Below are 19,972 nucleotides of genomic sequence, written 5' to 3'. Positions count from 1 at the left end.
CAGGTCGTGATCTCACGGTTTGTGGGTTCGAGCCCTGCATCGGGCTCTCTGCTGACACCTCACGGCCTGGAGCCTGCTTCAGGTGCTCTGTGTTTCCCTCTTTCCCTGCTCCTCCCCTGCTTGCCCTCTGTCTCTTTCTGTCTCTCAAAAATAATAAATGAATACTTAAAAAAGTTTTTTAAAAAGAAGAAGAAAAGGATGGACCAAATCTTAAATAATATTATTACAACTGGCTATGATTTTTAAAAAGATTAATAACTTATATATGATTATTTATCCAATTTATACAAATCAATACATTCCAGATGGGTTTAAGATCTACTTCTAAAAACATAAAGTTACAACGTGGAGAGAACTTGAGAACATTATGTTAAATGAAAGAAGCAAGTCACAAAAGACCACATATAACATGACTGCATTTATATATGCTCAGAATAGGTAACGCTACAGAAACAAAAAACAAACTAGGGCTTACTTAGGGTGGGGGGAAAATGGCGTGTTGAAGGAAAATGAAGAGTGACTACAAATGGCTACAGTGTTTCTTTTTGGGCTGATGAAAATGTTCTAAAACTGGTTATGGTAATGGATACACCATTCTGCGAGTATACTGAGAACCAGTGAATGGTATACTGTATATAGGAGAATTGCATGATATGCGATTTACATCTCAATAAAGCTATTAAAAATACATCAAGCTAAAAAATTCAAGGAAAATGTGCTTATTATCTTGCACTAGACAATGCATTCATATACACACACACACACACACACACACACACACACGCACACTCACTCACACATTTTTAAATAAATTGTACTACATAAAACTTTTGAAACCACACAAGAGAAGACCACATAAACAAAGTTAAAAATCACACAATAAACTAGGAAAAAAAATTTGCAACATATAGAAAAGAATAGGAATTGCTTATATGGATGCACTCATCTTCATACCCATACAAAAATACGTATAAAATAAGCTACAGTCTATAAGGACCCCAATAGAAAATTAGTAATAGCTATGGATGGGATGTTGAAGTTAGAAAATCATTCAATTTCATTATTAATTTAAAATATGATTTAGGGGCACTTGGGTGGCTCAGTCTGTTAAGCATCTGACTTTAGCTCAGGTCATGATCTCACAGTTCATGGGTTTGAGCTCTGCGTTGGGCTCTGTGCCGTGCAAAGCCTGCTTGGGATTCTCTGTCTCCCTCTCTCTCTCTCTCTGCTCCTCCCTGACTCATGCTTTCTCTCTCAAAAATAAATAAACTTAAAAAAATGTTTTAAATATATATGATTTAAAATGGCATTTTTCACCCATCAAATTGGCAAAAATTATTTTAGGCTGATACCAATATTAGCAAAGGTGTGAGGAGATGACTATTTTCATATATTATTGTAGGAGTAGGGATTTGTAAAACTCCTTGGAAAGTTACTGTGCAGCATTTTATTATAGCTTTACTTGTGCATACGATCTGGCCCTGCAACTCCACTCTTGTTACCTGTTTTAGAGACAAAGTCATACATGTACATAACAAACATGTATAAGGATTTTAACTGGCATCTTACTTGCAAAGTGAAAAATTTTAAAGTGTTTTGTATGTCCATAATTTGAAAGATGGTTAAATTGTGGTAGGTCTATATCCGGTAGTTTCATTTACTGTTGTAAAAACCAGTGGAGCTTGTTTGTTTTTAAGGGGACTGGTGTTGTCAGTAGTTTTGCTGTATCTGTATAGATTTTTACAAAAAAACTATGTATTACTTATATAATTAAAAACAAATGAAAACAAGAATGTGTGATACGTTAGGGAGAAACATTTTGAGACAATTGTCAAAACTACAATTTGTATTGGTCTCGAGTATAGATGACCAATTTTTTCAAAGTAGACCAATTTAATTAAAATAAGAGTGTTTTAAGGATCCTGGTCATCTCACTTTTTCATTTTACCTTGTATAGAAAAATGAATATATATATATATATATATATATATATATAGCACCCTCCTGAGGATATCCATTCCAGAATTTTTAATTTTAAAAATGGACACAGGGGCACCTGAGTGGCTCAGTCAATTAAGAGTCCAACTCTCAATTTTGGCTCAGGTCATGATCTCACAGTTCGTGAGGCTGGGGGGGGCAGAGAGAAAGGGAGATACAGAATCTGAAGCAGCCTCATAGCCCCTAGCTGTCAGCATAGTACTTGACACAGGGCTTGAACCCACGAACTGTGAGATCATGACCTGACCTGAAGTCAAACACTTAACCAACTGAGCTACCCAGGTGCCCCAAGATTCACAGTGTCTTAGTTAAGAACAAAAGTTATTCAAAGGCACAGCATTATAATAAGATACTGCAGTGCAAGCTGCTATGTAGAGCTAGAAATTTCAGCAGAAAAATCATTATGACTAGCAACATAGTACATAAGAAAAGGAGAAAACTTTTAAAATGAGAGCTCCCCTACAAATGACCCAAGAGAAGATGATCCCACAGTGGTGCTCAAAGTTGACAAGCCCCAAACACATTTGCAGAGATTCCAATCAGAGTTTTAGTTCCCGCATCTTGATCACAAGCACATAAACAAGGGCAGACATATGAGAAAACCCTCGAATGTGGAAGATAAAGATCAGAGCAAACAGAAAAGAGCAACTGAAACCATCCAAGAACCAAAAGTGCAACTCGTATCCTCAGAAGCACAAGAAAAGATGATGAGTTCCTGAAGCAAGAACAGAATCCTGTGGAAAGGGGTATTGGGAGAACAACAAGCATTCTTGAGAACTAAAAACATAAAAACAGAAAGAAAAAAAAGCTAAACGAGTTAGAAAACAGGGGGAAAGATAAAAAGGAGGACACCTAGAGACACAAGACAATTAGAAAACAATTCCAGGAACTCCAACATCAGAACAATCAGATGAACAAAAAGAACAGAGAAAACAGAGGAGAGGACATTAGAAGCAAAATTTTCTAGAACTAAAGACATCAGTTTCCAGACTGAGGGGCCCACTAAGTACCCAGCATAGGGGCAGAAACAGACTGCAAGGCATATCGGTTCAGAACACTGTGGACTAAGAAAAGCCACTGCATGACTCTGTTCTTCCCAATACCAACATCAAATTCCAGAAGATCATGGAGCAAGGCGTTCAAACTTCTGAAGGAAAATAACTTCCAACTTAGAATTCCATACTCATACATAAATTATAGATGAGGTAAAATTAGAACAGTTTTAGAAATCTAAGATTTCAAAAAATTTGAAATACACACTTGCTCAGGAAACAATTGAAGATGCCCTCACCTGTGTGAAGGAGTACACAGAGGAAGAATATATATGATAGGAGAAAGAGTCAATTCAAAACAGGAGAGGGCATCTGGGTGGCTCAGTCAGTGAAGCATCTAACTTTGGCTCAGGTCATGATCTCACAGTTCATGAGTCCAAGTCCCAAATCAGGTGAGCTCTAGCCCTGCTTCAGGTGAGCCTTGCTTCTCTCTCTCTCTCTCTCTCTCTCTCTCTCTCTCTCTCTCTTCCTCTCTTTCTCTGCCTCTCACTCATTTGTGCCCTCTCTCTCAAAAACAAAAACAAAACAGGAGAAAGAAAAAGGACAAATTTCAAGATGATGGTAGAGAGATTTCTTTTCTCTTTTCTCTTTTCTTTTCTTTTCTCTAATTTTCTTTTCTTTTCTCTTCTTTTCTTTTCTTTTCTCTTCTTTTTTTAAAGGTTCTTTACTTTTGAGAAGGCCATAGAGACAGGGAGACAGAATCCCAAGCAGGTTCCTCAACGTCAGCATGGAGCTCGACACAGGGCTCGAACTCCCGAACCATGAGATCATGGCCTGAGCCGAAATCAAGAGTTGGACGCTTAACCAAATAAGCCGCCCAGGTGCCCCGATGGTAGAGAGATTTCTAATGATAACTGGGCACAAGTGTAAAGTATGAATGAAGCAGAGAGAGGCAGAGACTGGCATGGCCAAGACTGCTATCCTGATTCCCTTTGCTACTATAACATCTACTAGATGAAACTCCTGGAGAATGTTCTTTAATAAAAAAGGAAAGGGAGGGGAGGAAGAGCAAGATATGAGATCAGAAAGGCCACCCAGGCCTGGAATGGGAGTAAAAGTAATCCAAAGGTGACCACAGTCCAGCCAGATTGCAGGAGCGAAGGAGCAGTGTCTCAGAAAATACATACAGGAACTGAGAGGTTAGCTGTTGTGATTGACCTTAGTGGAGAGTTTTACTAAAAGGCCATTAGAAGAAATGGAAATAATTTAAAACATACAAAGAAAACTCAGTGAATGAAAAGACCAGCATTTTTAACTCTTATGAAAAATATAAACAAAGGAAGGAAGAATAATCATGGTATGTGACAATGCTCAGTTATAAAGAATATTAGGATAATCCTAATACTAATTTAACCCAAATTGTAATAGGATTATACTGCGAAGGTGAGAAAGGAAGCAAAATGACATCCAAATAAAGAGTTAGCTCCATCTTCCATGCTAAAATTGACAATTAAAGAGATAGCAATATATGCATCGTTCTTAGAACTTGGGAAAGTTGTAAAGGTCAGGAGGAGCTTTTAAAAGGGTTGAAAGCTGTTGCCTTTGAGGAAGGGGACAAGGGAAGTGAGAAGGGGAAAGTCAGGAAACTAAATTTCGTAATGGCTCTTTTATTACTATTCAACTTTGGGGTTTGTTTTGTTTTGTTTTGTTGCTTTTTTGTTTTTTATTTTATTTTATTTTATTTTATTTTATTTTATTTTAATCTTAATTTTATTTTTAACGTAATTTGTTGTCAATTTGGCTAACATACAGTGTATACAGTGTGCTCTTGGTTTGGGGGGTAGATTCCCGTGACTCATCGTTTACATGCAACACCCAGTGCTCATCCTAACAAGTGCCTTCCTCAACGTCCATCACCTATTTTCCCCTCTCCCCCGCCCCTGTCATGAACCCTCAGTTTGTTCTGTGTATTTAAGAGTCTCAAAAAAAAAAAAAAAGTTACAAACAGAGAGGGAGGGAAGCAAACCATAAAACTATTCAACTGTTTAAACTATATGCCTATAAATTACTGATTTTTAATTCAAAAATAAAAATAAAAATAAATTCTGGATTTCTAACATAAACAGGTAGCCTTTCAGGCGACTAATTTTGAATATTAAAAAGAAGCTAAGGGGTGCCTGGGTGGCTCAGTCGGTTGAGTGTCCGACTTCAGCTCAGGTCATGATCTAGCGGTTCGTGAGTTCCAGCCCCACGTCAGGTCTCTCTGCTGTCAGCACAGAGCCCACTTCGGATCCTCTGTCTCCCTTTTTCTCTGTCCCTCTCCCCACCTCAAAAATAAATAAAACATTAAAAGATGTATGTAAAAAAAAGAAAGAAAAAGAAAGAAATATTATATATTATATTATATTATATTATATTATATTATATTATATTATATATTATAATATTATAATATTATTTGAATATCTCTCCTGGCTGGAGAGAGGTATAATATAGATTACATCCAGAATAGCTCATCTGTTTTCACCTTAATATTTTCATGTGACTTCAGAAGCACTTTTATCCTTTTTAATTGTTTCAGCAGTCAGGGATCAGATCTTCTCCAGAAAGGTCAGCCACAGGCATAACAGGATCTACTACATGCTCACATAATTTCTCTAAAACATGATGGTACAGGCAATGCTTACCCTTTCTTGGGGAATAAGAAGATATTCCTCGCTGTGTACGTAAGCCTCACTGCCTTGAATAATCAAAGTCCCTCAGAATTGTGTAGTACTCTGGACTTTTCAAACCGCTTTCTCATGTCTGTATTCAGCCCTGCCACAGTCCTGAAAGGTAGGAAGGACAGAAGCTCAGAGAGTTTGAGTGACTTCCCTAAGGTCACTCAGCTGGCAACAGCAGAGCCATGAGTAGAACCATCAACTCGTGACTCTCTCCACCTACCACGCTGTGCAGCAGTCTTGTTTTCAAATTTCATAAAGTCTCCATTTGTTTAATAGTTCCAGTCGCTGGCAGCCAAAAGACCAGATGGTGGGAAAAAGAAAGAGGGTGTATGTGAATTTCCTTCTCTAAAGCCCAGCCACTCTGCCGAGAGCCAGCCTTAGAACAATCTGCCCTCTGCCCAGAAGATTAACCCCAGATCCTGGCTTGCAAACAACACAAATTTGGGGTCTTGGGATTCTTCCACATTCGAGGGTCTCTTTTAAAATTGGAAATGCCCCGGAGAAGCAGAGCAATCCTCAGACAGGGGTGGTTGGCAACCAGCTAAAAATAAGCCTGAGATACTGTAAGGCAGTTAAGGGAGGAAGAAAGAGGCACCAATTTATCCTAATTCCAAATTGTTCCCAGGACTAACCTTGCCCATCCGAGCCAGAATTATTAGAAAAGATTCCCTGAGCAGAAACGCCATGAGGTGCCCACCCTCCTTTTGTCTACCGGTGAATATATAGTGATTGGAAAGCCAACGACCGAAACACAAAAATCTCCACTAAACCCAGTTCACTAAGAAAGATTTAAGCTAAACTGGCATTTAGAAACCTAACAGTTATTTGTGCGTCGATTCTAAAGCAGTTGGACGTTTCATCTTGTTTGTCAGGGACAAGATTTTCTCTCTATTTTTAGCAAACATTGCAAGCTGGGCACGTGCAGCCTTTGCTAAACAGAATGCGAAACGGGGTTTCTTCTGGGTCCTCAATGTGCAGGAGTCTGACAAGGCCCAGAGCAGGGCAGAATCAAACACAGGCTGCGACTATCACTTGGTGATAAGATAACCAAACAACGGGTCAAACTCAACTCTGGCATCCGAGGTGGACTCTACTTTTTTTATAGCATGAATGACCACAACACATCCATTTAGATTTGCATGCAGCCTATTAGAATCCATTTGTGCGAGCTCTGTGTGCAATGGGTAGCCAACTCTATGCAGATTTAAATATAGAGCAAAGGATAATTGTAAGATATCTCAATCAGGGTTTCTGCTAGACTTCACATATTTTAAAGGCATAACACACAGAGGTTACATAACTGCCTTTACGGAAAACCCTGCATTCAGAGTTGTTTTTGAAGCCTGTTTGCAGCTGAGTGTTTACTAAATCAAGCACTAAAAACTAGATTTACACTGGTTTTTGGAAGCTGAATGCCAGCTGCAGCTGCCATTAGAGCAATTCAATTTCTTTTTTATAAAGCACAAGTAAGGCTCAATTTACTAAAGTTTTATTTCCTTTTTATGCATCCCATATGCTAGGGGAAAAAATTAAGTTTATGAGATTAAAAATGAGTTTTATGCTAAATGTTTACAAAGTTTCAGCTGGTTGCATTTGCGAGCCCTCAAACCCACCAAGTTCAGCTTCTGGGTTTTTTCTAGCAAAAGAAGGTCTTTGTGTTTACCAAAGGAAATGGCCCAGACCTCCTCTTCTGTTCCCATCTAGCTCTGGCTTCCCTTTCACATCGCATGATTTTATAAGAGGTGAGGTAGACAGAGAAGTTCCTCAGGATGTCAAAATCTTCAGAAGGAATGTCCTGTATGGACACAATTGCTTTTTTAAATGATTCTCCACCCCACCCCTTCCCTCTGTCTTGATTTAGCTAGTCTGGTGATGTTTTTCATTTCTGTGATCATCTCTTAAAAAGCAATATAGCTTTTACTTGATAGAAAGAAACATCTAGATAGCTAACAGCTGCTGAATCTGGAGAAGACTGCTTTTCATCACCTAATTACAAACCACAGTAGATTAGAAAAGTTGCATTTCTTTGCTCCAAAAGTAATGGGCACAACGAATTTTTTTTTCTTCTTTTTTTTTTTTTTTAATTTTTTTTCAACGTTTTTTATTTATTTTTGGGACAGAGAAAGACAGAGCATGAACGGGGGAGGGGCAGAGAGAGAGGGAGACAATCTGAAACAGGCTCCAGGCTCCGAGCCATCAGCCCAGAGCCTGACGCGGGGCTCGAACTCACAGACCGCGAGATCGTGACCTGGCTGAAGTCGGACGCTTAACCGACTGCGCCACCCAGGCGCCCCGAATTTTTTTTTTTTAACTGTACATATGTCACTCGGAAGAACCCAATATATCCCTTGTGAAAATATTTCACTACACAAATTCTTCCTCCCTCTGAAATACTTTGGCTTTTTTTAGGATTGTTTTTTTAAATTACTCTAGTTCTGATTAAGCTATCAAAGAACCTATCATCTTGGGGATTCATTCATTGAAAGAGGATAGAAAAAAAATTTAAGATAAGAAAACCTTCTAGAGATAAGGTCAGAGAATCCATCCAAATGACCAATGGAAGAAGTCCATTTATATTCACTAACTTATGCTGTTTCTACTTAACTATTAAAAGGTCGAGTTTTAAGCTTTCCTAGAAGTGGTAAAGGAAATCCTAGAGCCTTACAGTATGAGATTGGAAAAGCAAAGAGAAAAAAATCAATATTGTAGATATCACAGTAGATGACAGATGGATGTTAGGGTCCTTTGAGAATAAATTGTTAATGGTCATTAAGGGAACTCATGTCCTAGCATGTCACAGTGTTCCAAGGAGGGCTCTTGTCTGAGAAGAGCTCACAGAAAACTCCAGCACTGAGATTTCCTGAGCAAAGAACAGAAGTGAAGATCATCTTCCAGGCATTGACCTACATGATGAAAAAGTTGATATGGACCAATTTTGGTCAGAAATACTAGCTAGGGGTCAGTATATTGGAGTTCTCTCAGTGTATGAACCAAATAAATAATCCTATCCCAACAGGCAACTGCTGGCAAACAGGATGGTTTATACCAAAAAGGATAAAGAAGAATGACAACCGTGTGAAATGAACGGTCTCCAGAAGGAAAGCTGAAGGATGCATACAGAGCACGGATCGATTTTATTGGTCTGTAGGCCTGCAGCCTCCAAAAGCAAAGAGTGGACACAGCAGAGATACCCCCGGGCACTTAATCTCAAGTGCTTCTAGCAGCAAAGGGGATCACTGGGGACCCTGCCGGGAGAGGGAGGGACTTAAAAGCCGGGGTCACCCTGATTGTACAGCAAGGGGCTTAGAGCATAAATTACTTTTTGTTGGCATGTTAACCATCCCCACACTGTTTTAACTGTACCCCTTCAAACTATTATAGCGTAGAAAATAAGAGTCACACTGATGAACCATTGGCCATATTCTTGATTTGGGGATCTTTACCCATCAGTTAGGAGAGACAAGGCACATGTTTACAAAACATCTAGAAAAGACTTAACTGGTAAGGCGTTTTCCACAATTCAGCGGAAACTTGGAAAGATAGAAGGACCCATGTATATAGGAGCGGTCTGAGAAATGTTTACAGAGAGATGAGTCTTGAAGGATATATAGCATTTGAATAGAAGACCGAGGAAGGCATTTCAGGCCTAAGGAAGGATATGAGCCACAGCACGGGATGCAGGTATAAGAGGGGTATGTTTATAGAAAGGGGGGCAGCAATGAGGAAGCCAATTGGAGCCAAGTGCTAGGAGAGTAACAGAACACAACATTTGAAAGAGGGATTAGACTCAGGATTTGGAGCACTGTCCATAATAGACTGGCAAGCAATGACAAGCCTTTGAAGGTTGTGAGAAGAAAAATCACACAGTGAATGTGGCACCTTAGAGAGACGGGTCTAGTGGTAGGGCAGCACGACAAAGTGGAGAGAAACGAAGTTAGATCACTGAGGAGGGAGCAACAATGATCCAGGCGTGAGGTAATGAAGCACAAGTAGAAGCCATGAGGAGAGAGAGTTGGGGTATTTGATCTCTCCACTCCCCTCCCTGCCACCTCCCCATACCTTACTGGTAGGTGGTCCTACTTCCATAGACCCAGCTTTCTCTGGACTCCCATAGCATTGTTTACCAATGTGTGAGCCCCAGGGAGGTCCCCCAGCCCTTGCTGGCTTCCTTAACCATACCACTGGGTTTTGTCTGTTTGGTTTTGAATGGGCCATTTGTGCCTTTGCAGAGCCTGACTTATACAGACCACAAGAACATCTTGAAAGAAAAGTAAAAAGCTGTGAATTGGACTGGAAGAAAAGGAACATTGATGAATACAATTTTGACTGTGGGAAATCAGAAAACATGGCATAGAAATATCAAGGGCTGGCTGGGAGTAAAGATTCTCAGAACTGCCTAGGGTGAACCTTGGCTTCTCCACTTGGTAGCTGCGCCATGTCAACTGGGGGCACAATGCTTTGCATCCCTAGGCTGAGCTCCTTCATCTTGTGAAATAAAGAGGATAACTGGAATGGTTCCAGACTTACTGTACATGCTGCATAAGTGTGTTCTATTTACTGTTCTCAGGAGAACTCACGTGGGAAATATTGATTATGAACCAAATCTTGTTCACTTTGAGCCAAATGGTGGCGGTAGAATGCTTAGGTGGAAATTTCCCGGAAGCGCTTGGAAGTAAGTACATTTGGGCAAGAGGAAATTACTAAGACAAAGATAGATACAGAGTAACCTGTGTGAAAGGGAGAGGGGAAACTCTGAAAATGGATGACCTTTTCAAAGGGAAGGATGCATCAAAAGAGTAGCAATGTTCTCAGAAATACATCCTGGACAAGCCCACAGTGAGTGGGTAGGAGGAAGATGAGAGGCGAAAAAAAGAAAAAGAGAAGCGGAAGAGCTGGATCTCGCGGTAACACAGAAGCTAAAAGAGCCAGAAGCAATGAAAATGACAGATGCCTTTGAACTTCGAAAAGAGATTACCTGGAGCTTGGGAAGACAAATCTTGAGGCAGTGGAATTTAAAGGAAGAAATAAGCCTTTCTAAAAAGCTATTGGAGGGGGGCCTGGGTGGCTCAGTCGGTTGAGCCACCAACTCTTGATTTGGGCTCAGGTCATAATCCCAAGGTTATGGGGTCAAACCCCTAGTCTGCTCCATGCTGAGCATGGAGCCTGCTTGGGATTCTCTCTCTCCCTTCTTCTACTCTTCTCCCCCACTCACATGCTGTCTCTCCCTCTCTCTCTCTCTCTCGGAAATAAAAAATAAAAAATTTTTTTTAAATAAAATAAAAACCTTGAGGAAGCAGGTGCAGCCAAAGGTAGTTCACTCTGATTTTCCCCCATGATGCAGTAGTCATGGGCATACCCAAATTTTGGAAAGAAGAAAAAATGAAGAGAGAAAAACTGAAATTTTTAAGGAAAGAAAAAACAAGTAAAGTTGCAAAATGCTTCTGTGAAGACAGAAGAGGCTAGGTTGGAAAATCAAATCGGGGGACACCTGGGTGGCTCAGTCCTCAGATCATGATCTTGCGGTTGACGAGTTCGAGCCCCGCATTGGGCTCTGTGCTGATGGCTCGGAGCCTGGAGCCTGGTTCGGATTCTGTGTGTGTGTGTGTGTGTGTGTGTGTGTCTGTGTGTCTGTGTGTGTGTGTGTGTGTGTGTGTGTCTCTTGCTCTCTGCCCCTCCCCCGCTCATGCTCTGTCTCTCTCTGTCTCAAAAATAAAATAAATATTTAAAAATCAAATTGGAATTTTTTTGGAAATGAGAAATCAAACTTCCAAGTGTCTGCAGGGTTTTCCTACCCCAATGGCACTCTTCTCATTTATAACAAAGCTAGCTACTCAGATTTTAGTTATTACAGTCCAGCTTTGAAGTTGGGTTAAGCTGTGAATCTGAGCTAGTTTTACAGCAACCCCCTCCCCATCACCAAACAAAAGACAACCTATACTTCTTCACTTCAAAATAACATTGTGGTTAAAAACATGGCATCCAGAGTAAGACTGGCTGAGTTTCCGCCTCCAACTTTGCCACTGAGTAGCTACGTGCTCTTGGGCAAATTACTTTACCTTTCTATACCCAAATCTCCACATCCTAAAGTGGAGATAATAATAGGGCAGTCTTCCCTGGGCCACTGTGAGGAATAAATGAGATAACACAAATAAATAATTGAAAACGACGCCTGGCATATAGTAAAGAATCAATGATCCTTGGGTATTATTATCCTCATACATCCACCTTATACAATAATTATATATTAATTCTTTCTCCTCAGGGCAGTACTCTGATTTCTTTCAACTCAAAGAGAACATTATTATAGAAAATTCCCTTGATAATCATGCCCCAGGATAATGTAAATTCAGATATAATGCAATTGAAAATTGGCAAGTGTCTTCATCTGTGCCCAATCTCAGGTCTCAAACAGAGCAAAACAAGCAAAGCTCTCATTTTCTGAGAGGAAAACACATGAGATGAGGAGGTAAGACTGGTTGGAGAGACTGTAAAACCCTGTTTCAGGAAATAGGGATGTGACGGGAGGGTGTCCATATCCCCAGTAATCTCTCAGCCCAGTTTCCCCACACTGGGCTGAAGAAAGGGGCATTCAGTGACCCAGAGATTTCTGGAATCCCCACTGCTGCCCTGAAAGCCCAGCCATGCCCACAACCCAGAATCATCCCTACTGATGTTTAACCACAGAGCAGACACAATGACCACCAAGTGATATCAAATGGCACCTGGGACCAGGAAGGATTAACGGTGTCGGCAAAACCAGAACTCCTGGTCAATCAGTTGCACAGACTGGTCTCCAGAAAACTGTTTTGGGTTGATTAATAGTGTCTTTTTATTTTTAATTTTTTTCTTAGTTTTTTTTGTTTTGTTTTGTTTTGTTTTGTTTTGTTTTGTTTTGTTTTTAAGTAGGCTCCATACCCAACATGGAGCTTGAACTCACAACTCGGAGATCAGAGTCGCATGCTCTCCGGATTGAGCCAGCCAGGCACTCCTGATTTAATAGTCTCTTAAACCTGTTAGTTTTTCTGTCTCTCCCGGCTGGACTCCAATTTCCTTCAGGGCAGGGTTCATTTTAATCAAGTGGTTTGCTTTGTTTGTTGTTCTAATTTCCCACAATGTCCAGCACGATTTAGTGAGAGAACCATTACCATAGTAACACAAACAGGGGGCTCTGGAGGGATTTAGCTTGACCCTACCAATCCATAATCTCCATGTCTCCTTCAATCCCTTTCCACTCCCCTTTACTAACAAATTGTGCCCCCAATCCCCTTTCTTATGGAGATTCTGAAGCAACTTCTGAGTTGGTATTAAACAAATGTTCCTGGAATTTTCTGTTTGATGGTAGGATAGATCCCTTGTTTTATGTCCCTCAAACGTGTCTCTAGCTCCCCTTTGTGGAGGGTAAAGACCATGGGATCTCCGACAGGTAGTGCAGCTGGCTTGGGGTCCCAGGAGAAAAGGAGCAAAAATCCCATAACCACTTTAGTTGACCTACAAAGAAAGGCAAATGCTCTTTTGCGAAATGTTACCAAGACAGAAAAATCCTCAACAGAGCCAACAACAGGAAACAGACTGAAAACAACTACCTGGGCAACTCCTTTGAGTTGGACGCTGGTATCTACGCTTCTGTTTGAGCTTTCATAGGATCCCACATAGCTCCTCTTCTCTCTTGCTTCTAGAAAGGCCTTTTCCAGTCTCTTGTTGGGCAATCAAAAGCTCTCAAGGTTATTCATTCAGATACCTGCCAATGTTCATTAGAGCCGTTTAAAAAGCTAACAGTGGAGGGGCACCTGGGTGGCCCAGGACATGATCTCATGGTTCATGGGTTTGAGCCCCGTGTCAGGCTCTGTGCTGACAGCATGGAGCCCGGAGCCTGCTTCAGATTCTTCTCTCTCTCTCTCTCTACCCCTCCCCCACTTACCCTCTGTCTCTGTCTCTCCCAAAAACAAATAAACATTAAAAAAAAATTTTTTTAAAGTTAACAGTGGAGCAGAGTCTCTATGTAGGTTTTCCTCTATCAGAATGAAATGACTGCCTTCCTCCCACCCTCACTTATGCCAGTTCAAGTTACCATATTTCATATTCTCACCCACCAATCTGTTCTGCTAGAAGTGGGCAGATAATGGCAGGAGGCTCCTCCTTTGCAGGCTTTTAACAATACTAACATACCACTGCCACCTTCATTTTTCTTATTTATTGCTGCAGAAGTGATGCCGCCCAGAGTGTAAACTCTGAGCAGAGTAATTGGTAAATGGTTCATGGCTGTGTTCACCTTTGAATTCATCGGTTGGATAAAAGACTCTATTTGTTTACTCATTAGATATCCAGGTGCTTGTTTTAGCTTCAAGGAGTTTCACAACACATTTGGGAAGACAGGGGAGTAAGCAGATGATAGCAAGAGGCTGTGATAAGTGTTGTAGCAGAACTATCCACAGAGTAGAAAGGTTAAGAAAGCCTTTCTGAAGAGGGGAGTGGCTGGGCTGAACAGGGAAGCCATGCGGAGTAAGCTGTGCAATCAGTCTCTACAGAAGGAGCAGTCTACTCACTGAGACAAGCAAGGGCACAGCCCATTCGGGGAGAAACGCACATGGCTGGGAAGTACAATCGCAGGAAGGGACTGGCTAAAGATCATGTTGGAGGAAGAGGAAAAACCATATGGAAGAACTTACAGATCTTTGGCTGGCATGGGGTGGGGGGGAGCGGTGGGGGGGGGGAGGGATGTCATGAAAGATTTTTTTAAATGACGCTACGAGATCTTCAGTTGAGAAAGTTAACTCCAGAAAGAAGAATGATATCAAGTGGTGAATAACTCAAGGCTGGGACAAAAGGGAAGAGGCTATTAAAATAAGCCACACAAGCAATACTAAGGCTCTTGACTAAGGACCTAATGGTGAAGGTGGAGAGAAAGAGATGCATTTGAGGAATAATAATGAGATTTGTGGAAAAATCATACTGACCGATAAGATGTAGGGGTCAAAAATGAAGGAGTCACCAATGATTCATTCATATGTTTCCGGCTTAAGGACCCAGGTAGATAGTGATACCACTCTCTGCCCCAAGGAATACGAAGAATTCAGGAAGAGTTTATTTGTTAGATGCACTGACTTGGAGGTTTCCATAGAACTAAGAGGAAATGTCCAATACACAATTAGATAGACAGCTCTTGAGTTCAAGAACGAATTCAAGAATAGAGTTACAAATTCAGGAGCCATTCATTGAGGAGGGCGCCTGTTGGGATGAGCACTGGATGTTGTATGGAAACCAACTTGACAATAAATTATATTTAATATAAAAAAATTCAGGAGCCATTAGCAAGCACATGGGTGAGAGCTAAAATCATGAGGGAAAAGAAGTTCATTCAAGGAGCCTATGAAGAATGAGAACAGGGCGGGGAATCAAGACCAGACTGAACACCAGCAGACCGTAGCTTTAGCTAATGTCCACCCTTCTACATGAAAAATGCAGAACAAAGGAAAGTCTTATTCCTCCATATTCTCTGGATGGCTTTATTTACTGTTCTAAAGTTCATTTTGGGACTTGTGTTATTTCACGAACACTACATCTTCCAATCTGAATTGGTCTAAGGAGCTAAGAAAGAGTGGGGGTCAAATTAATTGATGCAAAAGGAGAAGTGCATTCCAAGAAGCTTGGTTCAGACTCTCTCCCTGTCCTGTATGTCTGCATCTTGGCTTCTATCTCTCCTCTCTGAGGCTGATTTTCTCCACAGAGCAGCAAGCAGTACCACACAACTCCCGAGTCTCACCCCAGAGAACAAGTCAGACTCATTCTCACTGGTCCTAAGTTCAAAATGCCTGAGGAAATTCTCTGGCTGGCCCAGCCTAGGCAACATATCTACTCCCCAAGCACACATTCTGCCCAGAAAGATGGTATCCCCTGAAGGGAAGGCAAAGAATAGGCCTTCACCCCCTCGCTTAGAGCACAATCCTCCCTTTGTTACCTCGTTCTCCCCACCAGATCTGCCTGGATGCCTTATACATCAGGGAAGCTTCTCCTCTTTTAGAGCCTATTTCATGTTCATTCTGCTCAATCATCCCTTAAAGATCTTATCGGCTCTCAGGCTGACACTCTTCACTCCTCTACCCTTCCATAGACACCTTTGCTTCCAGGACCCCTCGTGAAATCAACCTGTCTTCTGCTCACCTAATGCAAACCAGATGAGATGGGGGGTGGTCAGAGTTTACGTAACACTGGATCAGCCAAAAGAGAGAACATTTGCCCTGCTGGTTTCACACTATGACTTTGCAATCCTACCAAGCAGGAAGCTTGGTGAATTCGAAGAAAACAAATTTATCACTCCTTTGTGCTAATTCTGATTTTTAAAAACACATAAACACATACAAATGTCTTTAGAGACATATGGCAATTTAAGACAGCAGGAAACCAAAGAACCTGACATTCTTGGAACAACAAATAAAAAGCTCCTTAAAAGTTAACAAGGCAAAGACGAATGTGGATTCTAACACGTGAAGTTAGTAAGTATTTTGTGATTTGGCTCTGCTGGAGGTTATTACACCAGAACAGAGCCAACATGGAAACTTGGTTTGAGCTACAATTCCCAGTGAAAGAAATCTCAAATTAGTCACCGTGTAATCTGGGTGTGGAATATTTCTAATGGACCGCTAAGCAGATTGGTAATTAATTTTTGTTTGAATGTAAGAATGTAAGAATGTAAGAAGAATGTAAGAAGAAATGAGACTGATGATGTGTCGGAAGACAGATTTGGAAAATATGGCTCTACCCAGGACCATTTATTAAAGGTTCCATGTGAATACAACAAGTTCTAAAATGTATTAGTCATTTTTAGTTCACTAAATATTTGATAGCTATTTCTTTGTTATACATATTGAAAATTTCCCTTCCATCAATTACTATTTCCTATAATTTTTATTTTCTTGGCTATGTGGACTTTACGAGAGGAAACAAGATAAGCAAAGAGTTATGTTTTTATACTTTGTTTTTATTTATAAATTAATAATAAATGAATTCATGAATAAATATTAATGTTAAATTGGTAGAAGATCGAATATTATAAAACAAATTATAAAAACATAATGCTTTGCTTACTTTGTTAATTAATTGTAATTTATTTATTAATAAACACTAATTTGGAAATCTGAATGTGTACAATGGTTACAATTCATTTTCCTTACTTCAGTCCTGTTAAGTTGGAAACAGCTAAAAGGTTTTTTTTTCAGTCCATACCACCACTTTTATTTTTTTTTAATTAATTTTTTAAAATTCAAGTTAGTTAACATACAGTGTAGTATTGGTTAAAGGAGTAGAATCTGGTGATTCATTACTTACATATAACACCCAGTGCTCATCCCAACAAGTTAAAAGCTTTTATATTCCTTTTCAGTATAAGAAATCATATTTCACAGATATTACCACTAGGTGGCTCAAGTGGCTAAAATAACAGATGTGCAGGGGAAAGAAACCCAAATATTTAAAGATTTATATCTCTTTCTGCAGTTATATGCTTTATAGTTTAATTTTCTACCAATTTTCATACTATTTGTAGATGATCTCTGTAACACTGCACACAGTGGGCAATAACTTTAACATAGGTCATTATCATGTATGCCATTTTTATGAAGGAGAGAGAGGATTAGTGGACAAAATGAATGAGTTATGTTACATTTTGTCACAAAAAAATGTAATAAAATAAATTAAAATCTTATCAGCTGACTGAGAGCACAGCATTCAATGGGTATGAAGGGCTGACGTCTTGGGCTATCTTTCATTTTAATTTATCAAGGCATTTCTAGAGATTACCTTATTTTCTGGCAGTTGTGGTTCTCATTTATGTCTCTTCAAGACAAACGATTTGCAGCCAGGGCTTGAGCTCTCTCCAGTCCAGGGACCTTGAAAATCAAACCATTTTTCCTTAATAATTAGTTATTAAAATACAGGGCTCCAAATACTGCATCCATTATAATCAGATACCTTGGGACCCCCTGCTCTTTCTGATACACAAAAAAGAGCAGAAAATGGTTACTTTTTCCCCAACTTTAATAAACATCTTATAATTCTGTTTGTTCAAGATACAGTGCCAGGAGGTCAAGAAAGAGGAGGTGGTCTACCAAGCTGGAAAAGAAAGTAGTAAGCCTGTAGATTCTGCCAAAGAAGGGAAAACAGAACAGGGACCTTAGAATAGGAGGCCCTTATAAATTTCTTAACCAAGAAGAACCGGTATTTATTCTTAAAGATAGTTCTCTAGGCTAGCTTAGTACCAACAGAAGCCCTTCCCTTCTAGTTTAAAATTTAGAACCACTGAGAGGTGCCTGGGTGGCTCAGTCAGTTAAGTGTCTGACTTCAGCTCAGGTCATGATCTCGCGGTTCGTGAGGTCAAGCCTCACATCAGGCTCCGTGCTGACAGCTCAGAGCCTGGAGCCTGCTTTGGATTCTGTGTCTCCCTCTCTCTCTGCCCTTACCCCACTCATGGTCTGCCTCTCTCTCTCTCTCTCTCTCTCTCACACACACACACACACACAAATAAATAAACATTAAAAAATATTTTAAAATTTAGAACCACTGAAATCTTAAAGAAACGTTCTTTCAAGATACTGGTTTTATCTTTAGATTATTTGTCTTTTTCCTTGAATTACTCGTCCTTATATTCACCAACAACCAAAACTTCCATTCCAGAAGTTATTTAGTGGACTCTACTTTAGGGGAGAAGTAAAATCCTCTGTATGAGAGGAGTTGAGGGAGGATTTTCCTAATTCTCATAAGAGGCAAGTAGCATTTTTTCATAATTTTTAACCTCTGTAGAGGTATTTTTATTTTTTTTTTTTTAATTTTTTTTTTCAACGTTTTTTATTTATTTTTGGGACAGAGAGAGACAGAGCATGAACGGGGGAGGGGCAGAGAGAGAGGGAGACACAGAATCGGAAACAGGCTCCGGGCTCCGAGCCATCAGCCCAGAGCCTGATGCGGGGCTCGAACTCACGGACCGCGAGATCGTGACCTGGCTGAAGTCGGACGCTTAACCGACTGCGCCACCCAGGCGCCCCTGTAGAGGTATTTTTAAAAAATATTTTCCTTGGCCATTTATTACTTGTCATTGGGAAGTACATGTGGGAATCTGAGCTTGGCTTAAAAGAGAAGTATTGATTTTCCCTAAGGGAGATAATTTAGGTTCAGCTGCAGTAACAGCAGGTTCTGATATTTTTATATTCGTACTCAGGCACCTGACATTTAGGTTTTATTCGAATATAGAGTTGTAAATATAACATGAACTAGTTATCACACAGCTCTTAAATACTGAGATCTAATTACTTCTTTCCAAGTTTAACAACTCTACTTGGTCAAGGTTCTAACCAGTTAGCTTCTCGAGAAAGGCACAAAATCTTACCTTCCCAAATTATGGCCATGAATAGTTTCCACTGAGTGATTAAAAAAAAAAATAATTTGTGTTTGGATGCCTGGGTGGCTCAGTCAGTGGAGCATCGGACCCTTGACTTCGGCTCAGGTCATGATCTCACGGTTCGTGGGTTCGAGCCCCACATCTGGCTCCATGCTGTCAGCTTGGGATTCTTTTCTCTCTCCCTCTCTCTCTGCCACCACCCCCCGTGCTTGCTCTCTCTCTCTCTTTCTCTCTCTCTGTCAAAAAAAACCAAAAACAAGCAAACAAAAAACTCAAAGTAGCTGAAACAGTAAGAGACTGAATGGCTAACATGACTGACTGCTTAGAGGTAGGGTTGGCTTCAAGGGTGGTTTGACTCAGTTACTCACCAATGTCATCCAAACCCAGGTTTCCTTCTGCACCTGTCTGCCCTTGTCAATGCCAGCTTTACTTCCAGTGGCCCTGCTTTGGCCATCCACAGCTGCCTGCTCCCATTCATATCTAAGGAAAGAGAAAGAAAATGGTCATCCAAAATTCTTCCAGAAGACAGAGGACACTTCCCTCCCAGAAATGCCTCAGCAGACATGGTCTGCAGGCTTACTGCCCATCCCTGATGCAGTAAGTCAGGCCACAGAAGGGGACCCCAATTGTCACTTTAGGCCCAAGCTACATGCCCCATCTCAGTAACCGGAAGTGAAATCAACTGCCCCCTAGTAAATGAGCTGCATGCAGGAGGTATGGACACCCGTGTAAAACCCAGGGCTCTTGAAGGAAAGGAAGACAGTATCAGCTGCAGCAGGAGGGCAGAAGGGATATACACTATTTCATATACCTGACTGTATATGGGGAACTCTGGAACCAAATTGCTTAAGTTTGAATCCAGGCCCTCCTGC

The 19,972-nt window shown here is 40.5% G+C and overlaps 1 long non-coding RNA gene across 1 annotated transcript in view; it reads right to left on the bottom strand.

Moving 5' to 3' along the window:
* The window catches only part of LOC125918641 (uncharacterized), a 37,100-nt gene extending 17,526 nt beyond the window's left edge, over positions 1-19,574 (bottom strand). The window contains exons 1-2 of the long non-coding RNA XR_007456526.1: positions 19,469-19,574; positions 17,507-17,595 (exon numbers count right to left, since the gene is read on the bottom strand). This is a non-coding gene — a long non-coding RNA (uncharacterized LOC125918641). The remainder of the gene's footprint in view (positions 1-17,506; positions 17,596-19,468) is intronic.
* Between the last annotated feature and the right edge of the window lie 398 nt (positions 19,575-19,972).

The sequence above is a fragment of the Panthera uncia genome, chromosome B4 (genome assembly GCF_023721935.1).
Source record: "Panthera uncia isolate 11264 chromosome B4, Puncia_PCG_1.0, whole genome shotgun sequence".
NCBI classification, from domain to species: Eukaryota; Metazoa; Chordata; class Mammalia; order Carnivora; family Felidae; genus Panthera; species Panthera uncia.
Note: the sequence above shows the minus strand (reverse complement) of the source record. Positions and strands in the feature narration are given on the sequence as shown.